The 22901-nt window shown below is 42.3% G+C and overlaps 1 protein-coding gene across 1 annotated transcript in view; it reads right to left on the reverse strand.

The window, feature by feature from the left end:
- LOC145990291 (uncharacterized) overlaps nt 1–8095 on the reverse strand; it is a 66949-nt gene extending 58854 nt beyond the window's left edge. Inside the window, exon 1 of the mRNA XM_083125980.1 lies at nt 7980–8095. The gene's annotated coding sequence lies outside the window, so the exon portion shown is untranslated. The remainder of the gene's footprint in view (nt 1–7979) is intronic.
- Between the last annotated feature and the right edge of the window lie 14806 nt (nt 8096–22901).

Raw genomic sequence — 22901 nt, forward strand, 5'->3', positions numbered from 1 at the left:
TTAGAAACAATGAAAGTCAATTAGTGAAGTGCAATTCTCCTATAGGAGAATTCTGCTGAATGTGCTTTGGAGAACACATTGCCCACCTTTGGTACGTCCAGGACTTGACATTTCTTCTCAATGCCGAGGACAGCCAAATGAGGCAGTTTGCATCCAGCATCCTGTTTCGAGCAAGCCTTTTCAAAGATTTTAAGGACGAAACTGTTCTTTCACATTCACACGCTGCATTGGAAACTGGAATTCTTACAGAGAATCCAACTAGAGTGTGAACCTTGTGAAATGCCAATTTATATTTTCCTAGCATTTCAAAGAAATCCATTAAGTGGAGTATTTTAGTGCCATCTTCGTAACGCAGAAGAGTTTTGGGTAAAATTTGTGTTTCACATTTCAGGGAAATGTTATCACAGGATAAAAAATCTGAAAAAGAAATATTCTGACCCTGGCATTGTTACTTACTCTTACTCTACCACTCCAACGTATGTCTGTGCTACACAATTACAGGCACCTATGGAGTTCGTGGGAAGAAGTTCTTCGACTTTGATATGTACGAGAAAGAGCGAACCTGCCTGCAATGTGTTTTGAATCGAATTTTAAGTGTAATTTGCATTTTAAGGTTCAAGTTCAATACATTTCCGAATAATATCCCCTCATTGGAAATTAACTTCAAGAGTATCGAAGTAATTCCCTTTGTTAAGGTTTGCCTCAGGCTCATCATCTCGAAATTCAAGTCCCTGAATAGTAAGAAACCGCGATGAATCCACAACAACTGATATGTAGTGTCGGTTTTTCTCCGATCACCTTTGGTCCCGGGTTCGATACCCAGTGGAGGCACTTTTAACTGTAGGTCCAGCCCCGATTAGCCATTCTGTGCATAAAGTGAACTTAAAACACCAAATCAACCAACCAGCCAAATCTTGAATCAACTTTGAATGTATTTTACTAATTAGCGTTGTCACTAACGACCCACGATTAGAATAATCTGCCCGTACTACAGATGATGTTTTGTGGTCCTCAAAATATCCGTGATGTTTTAAACCCACCCACATTCAACGCTTTCTCCCAGTTCTTAAAACTGGTTAAATCTTAGTTTAATCGCGACGATTACAGGAAGTAAATGAATGAGAAATCACCTATGCCCAGGTCAGCGCTGGAATCTTGAACGAAAGTCGCACACGCACATTTGAATATATACTAAAACAAATTTAGTCAAGTTGGTATTATAAGCAGGAAAGTGATATCATGCAGAATACACCACTTTGAAAGGGTGAAAATTGTCATGCTCTTATAAATGAACTCTCTTATTATTCGATATTTAATTATCTTCAGTTGCGGGGCACGGGGGGGGCGAAGTGTCTGACTTGGGGCGCCCCCTGCCCCCCCCCCCTTTGGCGTCGTCACTGCTTCCAACCCTCTGATAACTTCACTGCTAATGGCCTCAGCTTCGAAATGGAAGCTTGCGTGTCGGCGAATAATACAAAGGACTTGTTTATCTTACAAGGGGTTCCCTGTCCTTCTTTCATTCAGAGTCTGCCGTTTTCCATTTCTCTCAGCTTTTCCTAGCAGCTGAAGAGAATCCTATATAAGTGTCCCTCGTATTATTGTTCCTGCAAAACTTCCTGTCGGCAAGCAAAGCAAATTACAGAATTTTTATTGCCCCTCCCTTGCATCAACCTTCTCCTAGGTCTGGATTTATGGCACTTATCCGCTACTGCAGGTCAACCTCGCCCCTGAAGCAACGGTGTCCATTGTTCAAAGCGAAACCTCTGTCAGTGGTGAGCGGCGAAAAATAGTCTCGTAATACACCCTGGCCGTAACCAGGCAGGGGGTGCGCTAAGCTCCCGCCCCCTTCCCTTCCTGGCATTGCTGTCAGCTTCCCTCTGAATTTTGATAAAAACTACTTTGTGAAATTTGTTTGGTAACGAGTGAAAATGTAGACAGTAGATACTACATGTATTTTGCTCAAAAACTTGGCTAAATTCACAGAATAAAAGAACAGATACAACATTCGTTCATCTGATTTACAAAGGGGTCCCGGGTTCGATACCCGGTGGAGGCACAAGTGGTTCGGATCCCACTTTAAACTGTAGGTCCAGTCCCTATTAGCCTTACTGTGCATAAAGTGGACTTAAAACACCAACTCAAACCAATCTGATTTACAGAAAGGCTAATCGGGACTGGACCACAGTTTAAAGTGGGATCCAAATCACTATGTGCCTTCACCGGGTATCATACCCGGGACCCCTTGATTACAATGCGATGACGCTATCACTGTACCATCGGGGAGTCCCCTCATAGAACAAAGTTTCCTCCTAAGACAATTATACAGAACTTAGTTATCTTCCTTCACTTGAAATCTATTCTATTTCAGCCTCAGTATTTCGTTATTGCAATCCAAGGAATAGTATTCTCCTTAAATAAAAATAAAAGAATTGGAAATAATCTTCAAACGGACGTAAAATAATCGAATCCAACCACCTGTGGAATGCATGAGGGAAACAACAAGAATTTTCTGAACAAAGACATTTCCGAAATTTCCATAACATTCTAATAATTTTGCAACCCGTGCAAATAATGTGTTAAAATCTTGTCATGGTTCCCTGTAAACACTAAAATCACCAAATTAGTTCTTTCCAAATTTCCCTTATTTTCTCCTCCCCTTTAGCTCTCAGCTGCTCGGAGTGGGATAATGCAAGATTATTTGTCCCTAATTATCTCCTCTTAGACTTGCTAATATCTTGGACTACCTAATAACTTTACCAAGAACTCCTGATCAATTTGTACTGGCATGTTTGCTACAATACTCGAAGGTAGAATTCTGTGTACGGTGTCAATTGGATACCGTGACAGAGAAACGAAAATAGGAAGCGGAGGTAGAGCAAGGATGTGTTCTGTCACCCCTGCTCTTCGCTCTCTCTATATATTATATAGTGGCGTATATAAAGAGTCAACAAGCCTACATCCCCAAGGTGGGGACGACAAGGGTACCGGCGCTCCTGTTCGCAGATGACATGGTTCTGATCTCGGAGACAAATGCCGGCCTACAAAGGGCTCTGGACGGGTTGGAAAAATACAGCAGAGAATCCAAACTGCAAGTAAATCTCACAAAAACAAAAATTATGGTGTTCAAAAACGGATATGTATATGGAAAAGACGAAAGGTGGACTTTCAGAAAGCAAGAATTGGAAAGGATAAAAAGAATAAAATACTTGGGACTAGTTTTCACTATGGCAGGGACATGGATAAGACATATGGAAACGGTACAAGGAAGGACTGGGGTAATAACAAATGAAATAATGCGGACAGTATGGAAATTGGAGAAATACGATATACATTTTGTGGAAAAACTGTATAATACATTATTAATAGGGTCAATAGGGTACGGGAGGGAGATATGGGGAGCAAAGGGGGGCGATGCACTAAACAGAATCCAATGCACATTTTAGAAGAGGGCTTTGCATAACAGCATGGGCACTGCAAATTGCGGCGTACTACGGGAACTTGGACTGGTCAGGGAGCATACGTGGGGTATGTTGAGAAGGGTTAAATACTGGGCGACATTAATATCGAGAAGGGAGAACTCTGTAAAATGGCAAGCGCTGATGCAACGGGTACAAGGGGAGGAAATGGGAACATGGGCGAAAGAGATCAGAGGCAAACTATACGAAATTGGACTGGGATGGATATGGGAGGGGGGATACGTCGAGCAGGGGACATTGCAATTAGTGAAACAAAGATTAGAGGATATAGATAGACAGGAAATAATATCGGAATGTGAAACTAAGAGATCGCTCGAACTCCAAAGAAGGGGAGTTCCGGGAATGGGGACAAGTAGCGTACATCAAGAAGGTGAGCATGGTGGCAAGAAAGTGGTTGACATGGATGAGGCTGGGGGATGGAGACACAAGGCAGTCAAAAACTAGGAAGGGAGATATAAATGCGTATTACGCAATGATAATGATAGGCCAGAACATTTATTCTCATGTCAGGACACGCGCGTTCTGCAGGAGGAGAAGCTACGCAACATAATCTTGGAGAGAGTGTTCGAATCAATTGTAGTGCAAAGGAGCATGGAACTATTGGAAAAAGTGGGGGTGTATTTACAAACATTTAGGGGGAAAAGAAGTGCTGTAAAGAGAAGGGTTAAGGAAGAGGAATAAGTGTTAATTTACCAGAACTGCTATGTTAACATCTATACGGAATGTAACGGATAGTGTAGTCTGTAGGGAATCATAGTTATGTAATAAGAATAGATGTAGTGCGCACAGCCTATGGCTCGCACACGAGATGAGCAATAAATAATTATCAATGTTTTTCCTACTTCCTGATAACATTCACTTCTGTACAAACTTTGGTGTAAAAATTAAATAATAATAATAATAAACCCTATCCGTCGGTCCGTTTATCTTTCCAACCTATAGAGCTGAGACTATTTTTACAAGATAAATCTCGGACTCAGATACTCCACGATGTTTTGGCCCCTCCTTCCACCTTCTCTACCTGCCCTTTTACTTGATGTTATTCAGAATTGTTTTAGTATCTGGAGTGCCATCGTAACATAAAATTATTAATCTGCAATATTTTTTTAAAAAAATTGAGTAGTATTGCTGTGTTTCGAAAGAGTATTGAAAATAAGTTTAGGTATTCAATTCATTCATTACTCTCTCTAGAATAGTTTTCTTTTGACTTAATACACGCTTATCAACGTTTCTAATTTAAATACTTTATTCCAAGCAAACAAGTATTTGCAACTGATTAAATATTTTGCTTTTATTTTTTCGAGACATTCGAGACGAGACGAGACTTTTCAAAAACCAGGCATTCCGTCTCGTCCCCTCTCGAATTTCAAAACCTTTGTCCCGTCTCGTGTCTCGTCTCGTTTTCGAGACGAGACACGAGACGAGACGGGACATGTCCCGTCCCGTGAGCAACACTAGTTATTCTACGAAAATGCTACGGAAATAGGAAGGGTTCTGTCCTTGAGAAATGCCATGAAATATGCCATGGCGTCTGAAATGCCATAAGATATCTCACTTTACACGGTAGCATGGCGTAAATGTTAAGAAAAATGCTAAGGAAACGTGCTTTCGTCTAAAGCGAGCCTAACACAAGTTTCTAGCATATCGTGTGATTGTAGTGGAATAAATCGCTCATAATTTGGTTTCCTGTTACCGTAAATGTTACGGTATTCTACCGTTAAAATTAAACAGCCTACCTGTTAATTTACAAAAATAAGAAGTAGAGTTGTTGGTTGTGCACCAGATTGTAGTAAAATTACAGATTTGTCGTATTTGTAGGTTCAATCCCCACAACCAGTAAAATAAATGTGTCCACCTGAAGACGAGAGAAGAGGTCCTCTCTCGAATCATAGTGTTAGAATAAATATAGTTTAGAGCACTAGACAATGGGCAATGTCCAATTAACATTGCATGCTAATGTAGAATCATTGTCACCAACATTCAGAGACACCGTATTTCATCAAATATTCGTCGCAGATTTTTTTTTGTGAAAATGTGTGGTGCGATCATTATGTGAAGATTTTCTTTCTATTAAAAAAAATAAATAAATCATTCCGTGCTCGTAGCGAACACGTGCTCGTAGTGAACACAGCAAGGAGAGGATTTGCAGGTGCGTGCTGTTAGCAAACACACAAACTTGCCCTGTCTTGTTTGTCTTTGAAAGTGGTCAACGTGCAAATCTTGCCAGTGTGTTTGAAACTGTTAGCTATATATTTTTAGGTTGGAATTAGTACCACAACACTCTCTCTTCTTCTTTTATCTTGCCCAACCCAGCCTAACCTAACCTAACCTAGCGTCACTAATGACGTCACGTCAGCCAGTCGGACACGTCAGCCAATCGGATTGCTTTAAACTGTAGGCTTATCACTGGCAACACTTGTATGCTGACCAGTTTCAAGGACAAATAAGACAGGACAAGTTTGCGTGTTCGGTAACAGCACGCACCTGTAAATCCTTCTGTAACTGTGTTCGGTAAGAGCACGTTCGCTAACAGCGCGGCACCAAAAAAAATGTGCCGATAATAAAGCTAATTAAAAATCATTTAGTACTAAAATGTCTTTGGTGCAAAATTAGGATGCACGGAATGCTAGTATACGAATATACGTTAAAAAATATACGTTAAAATTGAATACAGTCGAAATCAATGCACATTTTTGTTATTGATTTGTGAATTATAGTCTAAATATTGCACTTGAGAAAATTTACCACAGTGTTGCCAAGTACAAAATGTAATCTTCTACATCCGAATTTTCTGAACCGATGTGACAATTACGCGATGAAAAGTTAAAGTATTTTTTGGACTGAAAAAACAGGGTGCGATGATTATGCGGTATTGAGATAATTGCAGGCGTAGTTTATCGAGTCTGTGTGTTGACGTTGAAAGGTGACGCAAGTGCAAGGGGAAGGTCACCTAAAAAATTCACCGCATAAAATGACTAAGTAGCTACAAGTGAAAGTGGGAAAGTCACTAACCTTGGGAATCTCCCACAACACTCCTGCCGGATAGCGTTCCATTTACAACGCAACCCGGAGTTGGGAATAGTACAACCTTTGAAGCAGAAGTGGTACACATATAATCCTTATATCAAATTGAAGCCTTGTTCATGAATATATTTTTAAACCGGGGAATAATGATTGGATTTTATTAGTGTCCACGCAGTGTTGCCAGATGTAACGGGAAGTGTAAATGATTTTTTTTTCCAATCATGAAAAATGGCACATAACACACATGTACGGACATGCCGTCAGTAATTTTCTGTTTGGTTAGGTGGATTAGCTCGGAATCTTGGCAGTGAAAACAGAAATGTTCATTTCTATCGATAGCCAATCGGATGAGGCGTCTTTAAGGAGGAACTAGGAAAATCGTTGTTTTTAGAAATTAAGACTGTGCATTGGCAACACTGCTGGTGTTTCAGTGCCACAAAAGGTGTGTTTCGAAACTGTATACATCATGCAATTACTGAAAACAATAAACATATTTCTCAATATGGAGGACTAGGTTTCAGTCGGATTTTCTAGGGATTTTACTTTGTTCTGTAAGAGAGGAAGTATTTAGCTACGACACCAGCCAAAAGTGGTAGAAAAGCGTAGTATAATAGACAAAATCAAATCTTACTTAGCCGAATATGAAGGTGGTATTTTGAACGAAAAATATCAACTTCAACCTAACCAAGGAGCAAATATAAACGAGCTAGGGATGAATATATTTATAATTTTTGGTAATGAGTAAAGTAAACATATATCGCCACACAGTTACATCTCAACATTTCTTCTTTTTCTTCTTTTCCACTGATGCGAAAATAACAGTTACCACACAAAATTTATCTCAAAACGCCAAGAAGAAATGTAGCTGCAGAGATTTTTCTCGCAAAAACTTACAATAACTTTGTATCGAAGCCAGAGATGGAACCTCTGGCGTACGAAGTGGGAGTTTAAGGGGCTACAGCCCCCATAAAATTTTGAGAAAATAAAAATTTTCAAATGAAAGCAATGAAGAATTTGAGTAGAAACAACGTGTTAACGAAACCCTTTCTTAAAATGGCCCCTGATTACCATTTCTGTCTGACCAACTTTCAAAACGACGCTTAAAATAATAATTACGAAATATTTTATTGTATATGACACTCACCCTATTTCGCAGCCTAAACGAAAAAAAAAATTCCGTACGTTAGTGGCTGGAACTACAGCTAGGGGTCTCGCTAGTCGGGCTCACTTCGTCAACTGACGTCACGATAAATGTTCTCGTTGTTAGGTTAGGCCTGTTGGGTTTTGTTTTCTTAGCATAAATAATACCTTTTTTTTGTGAAGCCCCGAAATATTGCAGTAAACCTAACAAAGCTAATCTAATGTTAGTTTATGACGGTAAAGCGTGAGTGCGATTATTGAGACCACGCAGATACAACTACTTCCGACCACTTACTAAATGCTTATTTAGGATTGTCAATAATTAATGATGAAACTTACCACCGTCTTTCCGGTTTGTCGCTTCTCAAAGAAACTCACTCGCATATTCTCCCAGCGGACCACTCGGCGAAAGAAACAAAAGACTGTCGCACTAAATACCGCCTTACTCAGCACCCGAGCTCCGCACAAGAAATGTACTACAGCGTAAGTGAAGCCAGTGAGAAAAACCAATGACGTTGACCTTGTCCGATGCGTATCTCTGTTGCGAAGGAGGAAGGTTGATCAGCCTTGATAGTATAACGGAGTGTCTTTGTCACTATTCTGCTCGGGAAAAACAGTCTGTAGATTAGTTCATATGAACAAGTGGCGGACTAGCACTTTCTCATGGAGGTGACGCCCGCTAATTACGTGACAGTTAATTGGTAGTGTTGGACGTCTTTCCCGGGTTTGATATCCGTGGAGGCACATAGTGGTTCGGATCCCACTTTAAACTTGAATGTTCAGTCTCGATTAGCCTTTCGGTGCTTAAAGTGGACTTAAGATTCTCACTCAGTAATTTTTGTTGGGGGAAGGTTAGGTAGTTCATTTGTTTGCTTACTTGTTTGAGTTTCTTTTTAACACACTAATTGGGTCTGGACCTACAGTTTAAAGTAGAATCCGAACCAGTTTGTGCCTTCACCAGGTATCGAACTCAAGACCCCTTGATTACAAGGCGACGACGCTACTGCTACGCCATCGGGGAGGCAGGTTAGGTTCGTTGATATAAAACTGATTAATTGATTAGAACTAGTAATTGGTGAAAAGAGACAAAATACATGAAGGATATGAAAGAAACGAATGAAACAGAAAAACGAAATGCACATGAGCAGAGAAGGATTGGAGCTATATTTGGGAAACTCTCTCCACGCCGGTACACTAGGCAACGATACAATCCTGGCAGTACAGTCACGGACACTTCTGGGTTCAATGGGATCGTTACAACCCAGAATTGTCCGTGACTGTACAATTACGAACATAAATTGTTTCTAGTTTCTATAGACAGTAAGGAAGAAAGAATTTCTTGCAGTTGGATCAGTCAGAATACCCCTTGAAGTTAGGTAACCTGATTCACGCACTGAATAAGCATATTGCATAACTTGTAAGGATCACCTTTGTTGTATGTGAAAAGAATGACTGGAGGGTGATGGTAACCACGGATACTTGGGTATCCAATCTCTATTGCCACGACACATATTCGATTGCATCTTTCCTCCACATTCCGTTCCCGGCTCTCCACGATAGTGTAGTGGTAACGCTATCATCCTATAATCAAGGGCCTCTGGTTCGATCCCTGATGAAGGTACATTGCACCGTGGTTTGGATTCCCACTTTAAACTGAAGGTCCAGTCCCGAATACTGTGCATAAAGTGGACTTAAAACACCAAATCAATCAATCAAAGACAGAGCGAACTTATAAGAAAGTTTGAGTAGTGGTAACGTCGTAGTCTTGCAATCATGAGTCCCCAGATTCGATACTCGGTGGTTGATTAATTGATTTGATTCATTTTAATAGTCTTTTCTGCTACTTTTGGCTAATCGCGATGATGGGGATGAATGGCGACAACATGACTTGTAGAAAGGACAAACACACAACACGACAGAGGATTATACTGGTTGTGGGTCCAGACGTCAGAGCCTCGTTGCGCAGCAACTTTGCAGTTACCGGGGTGTACTACGTGAAGGTGAAGGTGTCGAAGTTAACCGTCGCCCCTCGGAGCAACACGCACACTCAAATCATAGTACAATGCAGGCAATCGCTAAACTTGGGGTGCGTTCCGAAAGTCTTAACGAATCGAACGAAAGTAACTGGTCTCGTGAACCTGGTGAAACCAGTTATTTTTCAGACTTACGGGAGGCTCTAGACGAAAGCACAGGCGCAGCGTTTTGTTTATAGAAATTTTCCGCACGGCGTCCAACTGAAGGCATGCCCTTCTGGCAGAAATAAACTCTGCTGCGAACACTGTTGCTCATTTTAATCAAATTGTAAGAAGAGTTAAGGCACACTCATCTTGCGCATGTTGCTTCATATCGCTCTCTGTTAAAATTAGAATGCATTTTCCGAACTAGTGCAGTTTGAAGCCATCATGCACACGCGATGTCTCCAAGCAGCACACGATTCTCAAGGAACAAACCAGCCTCCTGGCCCGTGCGTTTGGTGAATCTCGTTCTTTCACGTGACGCACGGAATGCGACTTTCGGGACAGCATTATGAACCTCACGAAACGCGCGGATGTACCTATGGGACAACCAGTTACCATAACTCGTTTAACGCGTTAAACTCGTGCGACTTTCGGAACGGGCCCTTGATTGAACAGTACTCCTCCATCCACCCTACAGCTCGGACCCCATAAGATTTCTGTCTGTTCGGCCAGCGGTTCGGACCCAACTTTAATCCAGTTCCGATTAGCGTATATGTGCATAAAGTGGGCATAAACAAAAAAAAAACTAAAAATTTGACATTATTTTAGACTGAATTACACTTTTCCTCACGACGGTACAAACAAGACGAAAACCGAGAAAGTGCACGCACGCTTATCTTTAAGAAGCAACAATGACAGAAACAGACACCACGTCCTTCCTGTCTACGCAGCTAAAACTCTTTCTAAAGTGCACGATACAAAACCTTGGTTTCATTATGACGTCACTCATTGTACCATAGTCTAAGCGCCGATTGCCCAACATAGGCCTGCCCTGTAGGTGTTCACCTGAAAGGAATTTAGCCAGACAACTTGATCCAGTAATACAGCATTGGCCTTCGCTAAATGTCATGGAAGTATGCTTCCTTCCTCGCACGCGACCTTGTCGTTATATTTCTTTTTTCCGAAGAAACAAGCTTTTTCTGCGAAACGCTGGCAAATTACACGGTTCTTGCTTTGTAACTATCGCAATACCAAGCGGGCTGCGTCATTGTACCATACAGTACACAGTAAATTGCAATTAGCACAAGTTATTGTGGGAAATTTTTCTTTTTTTCCACAGCTAATTTTCTGTGGAATTTCATATTATTAGTATAACTCATGTTCCGTAGGTTGCCTTACGTAACAGGCATATTGATTACATTAATATACTTTACGTTCGATCCTTAGATGCACGTCACAAGACGCTATTATTAATCGATTAGTGTTAGGTGACTTGTCTAGAATGTGAGATAACAAGGGAACTGTTCGGTTTTCAGTTTCTAAAGTCCGCCCGGCCAAAGAATGGACTTGAGGAAACCCAGACTTTCCGCCTGATTTTTGTCCAGTCGTACACGACACCTCTTCCTGTCAACATGCCCCCTTCGCTGGCATTTCACGGAGCAGAGAATCTGATACATATTCGCTTGCTGCACTGCGGCGACCATTAGGCACCTCCGTGCTTGGCCTTGTTGAGGGTGCCACCTGTTTCGAAAACGACTCGAAACGAAAAATTTGGCAACCACGGCAAGTGGACAAAGCCGTTTGGTTCAGCGGTTCACGTGACAGAAAAGATAAAAATAGAATTTCCAAGTCCATTCTTTGGCCTGAACAACTGTAAGTCCATTTTATGCACAGATAAGGTAATCGGGAGGTGGACTTAGTTTTAAGTGCGATCCGAACCACAAATTGCCTCCAACTGTTAATAAACCCGTGGCCCCTTGTTTACAAAGCGACGACGTTACCATTACGCCATCGAAGAGGCTCTATTGGACTGTTGTATATCCAGTCCCGATTAGCCTACTTAAAGTGGACTTAATATAAGACGAAGTCATACACTAAGGTTGAAACACGATCTAACCTTATGCTCACTAGTATTAATCACGATTACTGTAAATTTCAATTTTACATGTAGATGATTTTCTTAATTTTTCGAGTTTGTTTTTACTACATATAGACACTTTAATTCATTATCAAAACATGCATTTCAAAAGGCGGGTAGGGACGGTGTTATAAAGGATCAAGCTCCAAACATATATACTTCTTTCCCTGCCCTCAACAATAATATTGCAGGGTGGCTACTCACCGGGAATTCCTTGAATTCCGGGAATTATGCGTGAATTATTGGCTCCGGGAAATCTGCGTAATTTTTTCTCCGTAGACGTGAAAAATTGCAACTTTTATTATCGATTCCCTGAGACAAGTTTCTCACAGTTTAGACTTTATTTTTATCAAGGAAGGAAAAGAAAGCTGCTTTGAAAATAAAACACTTACTTTGTTAGTGTCCTTTGTAGAACAGACGGAAGATTATTACAAGATAAGATAACTTGACATTGACGTGGTAAATTTCGACTTTCAAATTCTTATACAGTTAACAGCGTTTGTAGATGTATTTCGAGTCTGAGTATGTGAAATGGCAAATGCAAACTCCGTGCCTTAAATTAAATATTTACGTATATACCGTTTAATTGAATTCAATTAGCATTTTTGGATACATTGGAATCACACACACCCTTTACATTGAATATATTTGTGTGTGTCTGTTGATGGGTGGTGAGAGGTGTTAGTATGTAAGGTTGGAATAGAGAAAACATCTGCTTGTACCTTTTGAATTTTTAGAAAATTCGCCTTGAAAACCGGGAATTATACTTGAATTTAATCATGGCTCTAGAGAGGCAACCCTGTGTGATTATAGTAAAGAAAAGCAAGATGTAGCGTCACTGGTTCCAAAATATTTCCTCCCCTTCTTTTGCTACACTGTAACTGACTGGAGAAATGACTGTCATTGGCTTGCCAACCCGGAAAAACTGTTATCTCCCGGAATGAGGAGGTTTGGTACATACTACCATATTTGACGCACCCCCTTTTTCGTACACATTTTTAATGAAAAATATTTATCTTTCAACAAATAACTTACCTAATCTAACTAGGAAAGAATAAATTTGAAACTTCTTCGTCACACACCGTCTCAGAACAGAGAAAGTTTCCAGAAATGAATGTAATCAAAAACTGAGTATCGGCGTATAAGACGCACCCTGTTTTTCGGACCTATTTTTTATTGGGAAACAGTTCGTCTTATACGCCCGGAAATACGGTATATTGCTTATTATCTTTTCATTTTCTCTTAAAGAAAACCCCAGCTGAAGAAATCTCAGCTATGTGAGAGAATGGAATGAAAGGCCGCGAACTGCAACTGATGGAGCTCATCGGAATCGTGTTCAGCTTGGGTTTTCTTTACGAGCATGAACAGCCCAAGATCGCACAGTATTGATGTCTACACATTCATCCCCATAAAATGCCTTCAGTCTCAGATGAATGTCAATTTGTAGCACATTTTCTACGGTTATCAACTCGATCACGGCACGCTACTTCAGGCGCTTCACCGACATTGCATGGTTACATGCTGCCATTTTCCTCGCAATAGTTCAACACCCCCTGGCGATAGAAGTTTGAAACCTTCAATGGAGTAGCGGGAAAGTCTTATAAGTGCAATGTATGGTTGCTCAAAATCCAAAATGCGTTTACAAGGTAACAAAGAAAATAAAAACATAGGAAGCTTTACTTTTCAGCACGCCCTCGTATATATACTTTATTGCAGATCCATTTCAGGATTGTAATGTTGTTCATTGACATTCCAAATCACAGTTTGCAGAATTTTAACACAAAATGTTAATAAGAAATGAAATTAGACATGCCATATTTAATGCAAAATGTTGAATTTTTCACGAGTTTTGTATCTCTTAAACCAATTAAATCTCAAACTCAAAATTTTTACTGAAGTTACTTATCATGAAGTACTGTATTGTGTACAAATTTCAGATTTTTAAACAACTGCCCACCAGAGATATTTAACCCTGAACTTGGAATTTTTTAACAAAAAGTACATGTTTATTACCCTGTAGAAAAACAAATATTAAAGTCTCAAGCTTCAAATAATTTTGACATACTCTATTGGTACACAGGTACTTGCACAAAAAAATTCAAGTGTCAAACAAACTGCCTTCCCCCCAAAAAAAATGTCCGAAAATGTCATTTTGAGCGATTTAAATACACAATTTTGACCTTAAAATTTATTATGAAGGAATAATATTTAGAAAATTACACAGAAATATAATTGTAGCCTATAATATGCTTAACATCACAGATTTTGTCTCATTGTCGTAGGACTTACCAGAGCTGAGAAAAAAAAGTTGCCGCTGATGCTTAAGAATGGAGAAAATGACGCGCGCCATGATAAAAAAATGCCCGCCATCTTCAAATCGGTGATAGTAAAAATAAAATAAGAGTGGTTCTGAACTGTCAATATATGAGGCTCACACCACTCAAAAAATAAACTTTTTTAAAAATGGTCAAGCAACCAGCTGGTATGATTTCATATGGATTGACCCAATATTATTTGGAAGAATTTTGAAAAATGAGTCATTGTTTCAGTAAGTGGGAGAAATAGAAAGTTGAAATGCATTGTTGCACTGAAGCGTCTAAACGAGAGCTGAGGAATAAGAAACGAAAGTATTGTTGCGCACAGTAGCAAGACCACAAACAGATAGCAGATGATTTTTAAAACATTGATCTTCCAGAACATTTCAATGTAAAGGTTTTGAAGACTGTAAAGAAATTACCGGGATTTTATTCTTTAAAGTTGACAATTTCCTCTAATACGCAACTACCATAAAGAATGATCATGGCCGCTGTTAAAGCAAAGTAAAAGTAAAGTGTTCCCCTGTGCTTTGCACCATGCCATGAAGGCGTATAGGGGTGTAGAGTTAGGGCCCCGCACATTCTTGATTACGACCGAATCAACACCACGTCCCTGAGTTTCCTCCAGGTACCCACTTTATACGACGCTGGATGGGCGCCGGAGCCGCTTGAACAAGTGGGAAAAAATCCCGGTTTTTTCCCCCGCCGGATCGAACCCGGGTCTCTCGCGTGGTGGTCAGACGCCCTAACGACTGAGCTACCGCTTTTATAGTATTAACGTCTATTACGAAATTTTATTTCTTATAATTTTAGTAGTTCCGTTTTTAAAAGTAAATTTATGGTACACGCAACTGCAATTTATAATTATTATCTACCCTTATGCATCATAAAATATTCAAATTTAAATAAAAAAAAATATATCGTCTAGTTTTTATAAATTAACACACAGATTTTCAAATTTTAACGGTATAATATATTAGGGTGATGTAAGAGACCTGTAGGAAGGCCAAGACGAAGATGGAGGGACAACGTTGAGATGGACCTAAGGGAAATCGGTAGGGATGGAAAAGGGTATATAGATCTTGCTCAAGATAGGGAAAGATGGAAGGCCTGTGTTGCTGCAGCCATGAACCTTCGGGTTTAAGAAGGCTAGAGAGTTAGTTAGTTAGTTATGATATATTAGGGTAACTTCTAACAATGTAGTTCTTAGTCACTGGTATAGTGACTGAACATAATTATTAAATATCTACATGACAAAACTGCAACTGTTTCTAATTATGTGTATTTGATTTCCTTAACCGGAAGCAGATGTGTAACCCGTCATTGAACGAGTTCGTGGAAGGAGAGGAAGGGGGTGATTTGTGACGTTTTACCTTGAAAGACAATGAGTATCAAATAGTGCATGCCAATATTCTTACGGAAGTCAAAAATCTACCAGATATTCCTTCGTATGCGTAAATGCAAGCCAGTGCAAAGTTTGAACTTCCATTAACGCCTTGTTATCTGCTTTTTTTTCAGTTTCCGTTTAGCCGGTCTCTGTGACGGAGTGATTAATACAACGAGCTACGACGCCAGGGGTTCCGGGTTCGAATCCCGGTCTGGGTATGGGTGTTCTTTGTGAGTGTCCCTTCATCAATTTCATCATATCATCACTCATCCTCACCTTCGCGATTAGCAAAAGTGGCAGAAAAGCGAAGTAAAATAAACCAAACAGATTCGTAGAAGTTGTCGTTTTGACTTACTTGCAGTAGGATAATTCACGTAGCCGAAACACTATTTTCTCTTATTCGTATCAACTTGGCAGAAATTAACAACTATACTCTGTTCCAGGAGTCTGCGGAGCAAGCGAACGAAAAGAAGTCTTCTACGAAAGTAGCGACTCGAAAGGACTCGACCAATGAACGCGCGAGATGGATTGAATGGAGAGGGCAACGCTACTGCAGCTATACTGAACGCAACTCCAATTGGCGGTTGACCTTGATGGCTATTTCTGGCACGACAGTAGTACAATAAACCGGGTTCACCAACCGAAAATGGGGCTCGGTGGGGCTCGCCTTAATGGATTTCTCTCGTAAGGCATGAGCCCCATTTTCTCGCAGTGTTGCCAACTCCTCACTCGAAAAAATCACCAAGGTTTTTGGGTCTAACCTAACCTAAGGCAAAGAGTTGGCAACACTGCAAAGCAAGCCTCAAGCAGTGTTGCCAACTTGTTCTTGACCTATTTTTTATTTTACGATGTTTTATGCACTAAACTAACCTACAATGAGAGTAGAGCAGGTGCACCGGTTCACAGCCCGAAAATGGCGCTCGGTGGCGCTCGCAGTGTTACCAACTTCTTACTTGAAAAAATCACCAAGGTTTTTGTTTTTGGGTATAACCTAACCTCAAGCAAGGAGCTGGCAACACTGCTTGAGGCTTTTCTCGCAGTGTGGCCAACTCCTCACTTGAAAAAAATCACCAAGGTTTGTTTTTTGGGTCTAACCTAACCTCAAGCAAGGAGCTGGCAATACTGCTTGAGGCTTGTCTTGCTGTATTACCAACTCGGGCAAGGCGTAGCCTTTTGGGTGTATGTTAACCTCACAGTGTTGCCAACTCGGCGTAGCCTTTTACGCTGTATAATTTTTTAGCTTTTTTGTGTGTGAGTGTATATGTGTTACCAACTCGGCGTAGCCTTTTGGGTGTATGTTAACCTCACAGTGTTGCCAACTCGGCGTAGCTTTTTGGGTGTATGTTAACCTCACAGTGTTGCCAACTCGGCGTAGCTTTTTACGCTGTATAATTTTTTAGCTTTTTTGTGTGTGAGTGTATATGTGTTGCCAACTCGGCGTAGCCTTTTGGGTGTATGTTAACCTTGCAGTGTTGCCAACTTGGCGTAGCCTTTTGGGTGTATGTTAACCTCGCAGTGTTACCAACTTGACGCAACCTTTTGGATGTATGTTAACCTCACAAACAGTGTTACCAACTCCTCACTCGAAAAAATCACCAAGGTTTTTGGGTCTAATCTAACCTAAAACAGCTGGCAATTTTGCTGAGGCTTGCCTTGTAGTGTTGCCAACTTACTCGAAAAGTTACCAAGATTTTTGGGTCTAACCTAACCTAAAGCAAGGAGCTGGCAATGCTTGAGGCTTGGCTTATAGTGTATAAAGCAATTTGTCAACCTACTGGTATTGTCATAGCTTTTTTACGAGAGAGAGGAGAGAGGGGGAAGAGTTAAAACAACTGGCAGTTGCCAACACCTACCTACAGCTTTTTTTTTTTTGTTTGGTGTAACCTCTAAAGCAACTGGCAAGTTTGCTTGAGGCTTGCCACAGTACATAAAACAATTTTTTGCCAACCTACACACACTGGGCAAGGAGAGCCGGCAACAAATATATACTGCTGTAAAAGAGATGGATGGCAGCATAGTATGTGTGTGCGTGTGTGTGTAGCATTATTAACTAGTGTTGGCAACCCACTTACAACTAAAAAAATAGAGATGCCAACGTTGCTGTAAAAGAGAGAGAGACCTATCGTGACCTTTGTAAACCTCTCTCGGGGGAACGATGTGCCACACGCGCGCGCGCTGGCGCCTTTATTATTTTCGTATTGCATACAATATTTATTGTGTTTTTTTTCTATCTACAATCATATTTTTCTTATATATTTTTTTTATTTTTTTATAGGGTTGATTAAAGCACATATTTGAGGAGGACAACGCCACCCATATATAAATAAACCCCTCGAATTAACACTAATTAGAATTACCTTACAAAATTTTTCTCATAAGGCATTTTTGTTTTGTAAACACTCTACCACCAACAGATCACATATAAATAAACATACCCCCCAAAAAAAATGCGCTCCATGAAAAGTTGCCCTGTGTGCGAAAAAACTATATCAAGCAAGCATTTTGCAAGACATTGTCGCACCTGCGCGCCAGGCAAGCATTTGGCTGCCACCGAATTATGTTCTGGATGCAATAAACACATCACAATTGCGTATACCAAAAAACATAAGCTTACTTGTTTAAGCAAAAATACATCTGGGGCTCAACCGTCGACCAGCTCAACCAAGAGGAAGGCAGAAGCAGCCTCCATCAATGCACCACCCGCCAAACGCGTCAAGCCTGCGATAAAAGCAGACCAGTCTGCTTTCCAGCGTTCGTTAGAGGACTTTCCTTTTATTTCGGAGGGCTCATGCGACGTGCGTAGCTTTTTGGAGAACGTGCAAGCACAAATTATTTCCGTCCTCGGCGATGCGCTTGCAACGCACTCCACTAAATTCTACGCATCGCTACGTTGCTGGTACAAGAAGCCTTCTGATGAAATTTACAGCTTCTGCCACAACACCAAGGCGAAGACGCTGCATCTGGCGGATGTCGAAAACCTAGAGGTAATCTACAACAAGTTTGCCGAAGAGCTGCTGGCAAAGCAAGAGGAGCATGAAGCCGAGGGCTCGGGGGGTTCGCTGTGTGGCAAGCCTCACGAACTGCGCGTCAAACTTTCCAAGTTTGTGCCTCTCTCCGCCTCCAGCTACGTCCCCTTACCATCTGCTATTAAGGATAAAAAGGCCGTCCTGAACATCCAAAATAAAGATAACAAGTGCTTCGTATGGTGTGTGCTTGCAGCGTTACACCCAGTCCACTGGAAAAACCAACCACACCGAGTTAACCACTACATGCAGTACGAGTTGGAGCTGGAAGATGCGATGGCTGGGATCGACTACCCAGTGAAGGTTCGGGATATTCGCAAATTCGAGGCCCGCACACACAACCCTCGGTTGGCCATCAACGTTTATGGCCTCACCGACAAAAATGTGGTGTACCCTATCCGGGTGAGCGACGTAGACGACGATGGTGTGCAGGAAATTCACCTTCTGCTCATCAAGGACGAGACCCACCACCATTACACCCTCATCCATTCCCTCTCTCGACTTGTTTCGAGCCAACGGAGCAAAGACAAAACCCACATAGAAGTTTGTCGCAGGTGCTTGTCAATATTCGACGGACAGGATCAACGCAGTTACCAACATGTTCGAGGTCGCAACATCGCTGCCGAGAAGCTCTCTAACCACAAGCTCTCCTGCAATGCCAACACGCCTAGGGTACCAGTCTTGCCCAAGCCTGGCACCATGGAGCGTTTCAAAATGCACGGTGCCATGGTAGAACACCCCGCCATCATCATCGCGGATTTCGAGGCCTTCCTCAAACCCCTGCCTACTTGCGATCCCGATCCCGAAGTTTCCTCCACCACCCCCTACCAACTCCACGAGGCATCCAGTTTCGCCTACGTTGTGGTGCGACGAGACCCGCACATCGCCCCCGAGCCCTACGTGTACCGTGGTCCCGACGCAGCCAAACACTTCCTCAAGAGGATGGTTGTGGAAGTCAACGAGATAGGGAAGGTATTGTTGGCCCCCAAGTCTATGCTCCCACTGTCCCCCGACGATCAACGTAGACACGACGAGGCCATCGCTTGCCCTGTCTGCGTCAAGGAGTACACCGCCGACAGCCGTAAAGACCGACACCACGATCACTTTAACGGTAGGTACGTTGGTCCTTGGTGCAACGACTGCAACCGCTTGGCTCGGGACCCGCGCTTTATTCCTGTGTTTTTTCACAATGGCTCGGGGTACGACTTTCACCACCTGATCAAGCATCTTGGGTACGACAACATGCGAATCAACGTTCTCGCCGAGAACGAGGAGCGTTACATCAGTGTGAGCAAATGGGTTCAAATCCCAGGATTATGCTCTACCGTCGAGCTTCGCTTCCTCGACTCCCTGAGGTTCCTCTCGGCTAGCCTCGATGCCCTGGCGAAAAAGCTCAGCGACGGGCAAATGCTCATTACCTCTGCGAATTTTCCAAACTTGGACGCCAGTCTCTTCAGGCGTAAGGGGGTCTACCCCTATGAATACGTCACCGACTCTACCAAGTTCGCGGAGACGTCGCTACCTCCCCAGGCGAAGTTCTACAGTCAGCTACGAGGCTCGAACATCACCGACGAAGAATACCACCACGCCCAGTCCATGTGGCACGAACTGGGTTGTCGAACTCTCGGGGACTACCACGACGCGTACCTCAAACTTGATGTGACGCTCCTCGCCGACGTGTTCCAGGCGTTTCGTACAACTGCGAAGACCATCTACAAGCTGGACCCCGCCTACTTCTATAGTCTCCCCGGACTGGCGTGGTCAGCCATGTTTCTGGTGACGAAGATCGAGCTTGAGCTTCTTTCGGACGTGGACATGATGCTGTTTGTGGAACGTGCCAAGCGGGGTGGAATGGTCCAGGTGTCGCAACGGCATGCGCGCGCCAACAACCATCACATGGCTACTGGCTACGACTCCACCCAACCGTCAAGCTACATCATGTACACGGACGTGAATAACTTATACGGGCACTCCATGATGCAGCCACTCCCCTTTAGAGGGTTCGAGTGGGCTGACCCTTCCAACTTCAACATCAAAAACTTCGACGATTCGGAACATGGGTTCTTCGCCGAGGTGGACCTTGAGTTCTCCGAGGAGCTGCAGGATTTGTTCTGCGATCTCCCCCCTGCACCCGAGTTCAAGTGTCCACCCGATTCCAACCAGAAGAAGCTCGTCATGGATTTCGAACCCAAGAAGAAATACGTTCTTCACTACCAGAATCTCCGGTGGTTGATGCGGCAAGGGGTCACCGTCCACGCAGTTCACCGCATCCTCAAGTTCGAGCATTCTCCATGGTTGCGTCCATATATTGAAGTCAACACTGAACGCCGCACCGCAGCCACGTCCGAGCTTGATAAGGATTTCTTCAAGCTTATGAATAATGCGGTGTTTGGCAAGACCATGGAGAATGTACGGAATCGCGTGGACATAAAATTGGTGACGAGGAAAGAGCGATGTCGTCAGCTTGTTGCAAGTCCATTGTTCAAGTCTCGAACAATCTACAATGAGCAGCTGGCTCTGATTCACATGAAGCAAGGTGTGGTGGAGCTCAACAAGCCCATCTACGTTGGAGCCACTGTTCTGGATCTGAGCAAGCTTCACATGTTCGAGACGTACTACGACACATTACGTCCACACTACAAGCACAACATCTCGCTTCTCTACACGGACACGGACAGCTTGCTGTACCACGTTCGCACAACCGACGCATACGGGGATATAGCCACAGCTCAATCTTTTGTGAACCTCTTTGACACCTCGGGCTATCCCCAGCCGAACCAGTACGGAATCCTGGCTCGCAACAAAAAAGTGCCTGGCAAACTCAAAGACGAGAAGGACGGAGACGTGATTCTCGAGTTTGCAGGTCTTCGTGCCAAGGCCTATACCATCAAAGCCGAGGGCAGTGTTACCAAGAAGGCCAAGGGTGTCGGCAGACAGGTGGTTCGGGAGCATCTCACATTCGAGGACTTCGTGGATTGCCTCAAGACCGAGTCGTCGGTTCTAAGAGCAGAACAGCGTATCCAGAGTGTCGACCATGTGTTAACCACCAACAAAGTGAGGAAGATTGCCCTGGATCCCAACGACGACAAGAGGTGCGTTCTCCAATGTGGAATCCACACACTGCCGTGGGGGCACTATCGCTTAGCAGAAAGCAAAACCTGCAACATGTGCCCATCTTCAACAGAAGATTCATAAAAACAAAACAAAACAAAAAAAAAAAAAAAACACTGATTGTTATTACAAAAAACTTTGACCGTATTTTAAATAACCAGCATAATATGAATCTCTTTGGTTTCCGAAAACAAACCAACATGGAGGCTGTACACCACACGACGACAGATCATGAATTTCTACCTTCCATGTTAACTAAACTCAACGGTCTACTGATTGTTCACCTTAACAGCATTTGGACGAAATTGGATGACGATGTGGGCAAGATGTTTTACGTCTTCAACAACAATTTACATTTTTACAAAATTCCGATCGATGGAAAACTTCAAATCACCGCGAATCCGGAAAACGTAGGCGAAATCAAAATATCTACCGGCAAGAACATTTTTCGAATCAAGCACGACAAGATGCTTTCTAACATTACGTACGATGTTTCCGCAGGAGATTACCTGTACGTCGAACTCCTAGGAGATTACGACAAACTCATTCCTCTCTTCGTAGAATTACGAATCGTCTATCCTATTATAAATAACCGTTAACCAAAATGCCTAACGATATTTTCGGCAACACTAAGCGTGTAGACCATGCAGAAGAGATTCTTATGTTGGATGTCCGAATTAAAAAGTTGAGGAGCGATTTGATCGCTTTGCAGGAGACCTTAAACAAAAGTTTAGAGTCGGAGATCGCTACGCTCCAAACGCAATGTCTCGACCCTATTTTGAAAATCGATTCCGAACTGAAAACGCTCATAAAAAATTATGTGGACGTACCTTCTTACGACAACGTTCAAAATATACAGTTGAGCGTGGATAAGCTTCAAAATGATTTGGCCAAATTACAGCAATTTCAATCGAAAAATGAAGATTTGGAAAAATTGAAACTCGAAATCGAAGAACGAACTTCCGCAATAGAAAAGAATTTTTCTGAACTTCAAACCGTTGTGAAGGATATTGATGTAGAACGTTTGCATGTTGTTGTTTCCAAATTACAAGAAGAATTCGCCGGCACATTGGAAGAAATTAAATCCAAGTTGCAGACTTTGGAAGATACCATGACGAACCTACCATCGTCGGACGAACTGCAGGTCATCGGTAAAAGCGTAGCGAACATAAAAATTCAATTGGAAGCCTATCAAGATTTCGAACACATTCAAACCACCATCGCTACGCTTCAGGCGTCTCTGGAGTTGATCAACGAAGAAATTAAAAATATTCATGCTGAAGCTAGTGCGTTGACGAGCATTCAAGACACGTTAAGCACGGTCCAGCAG

Source organism: Lepisma saccharinum, chromosome 7, assembly GCF_977018435.1.
Source record: "Lepisma saccharinum chromosome 7, izLepSacc3.1, whole genome shotgun sequence".
NCBI classification, from domain to species: Eukaryota; Metazoa; Arthropoda; class Insecta; order Zygentoma; family Lepismatidae; genus Lepisma; species Lepisma saccharinum.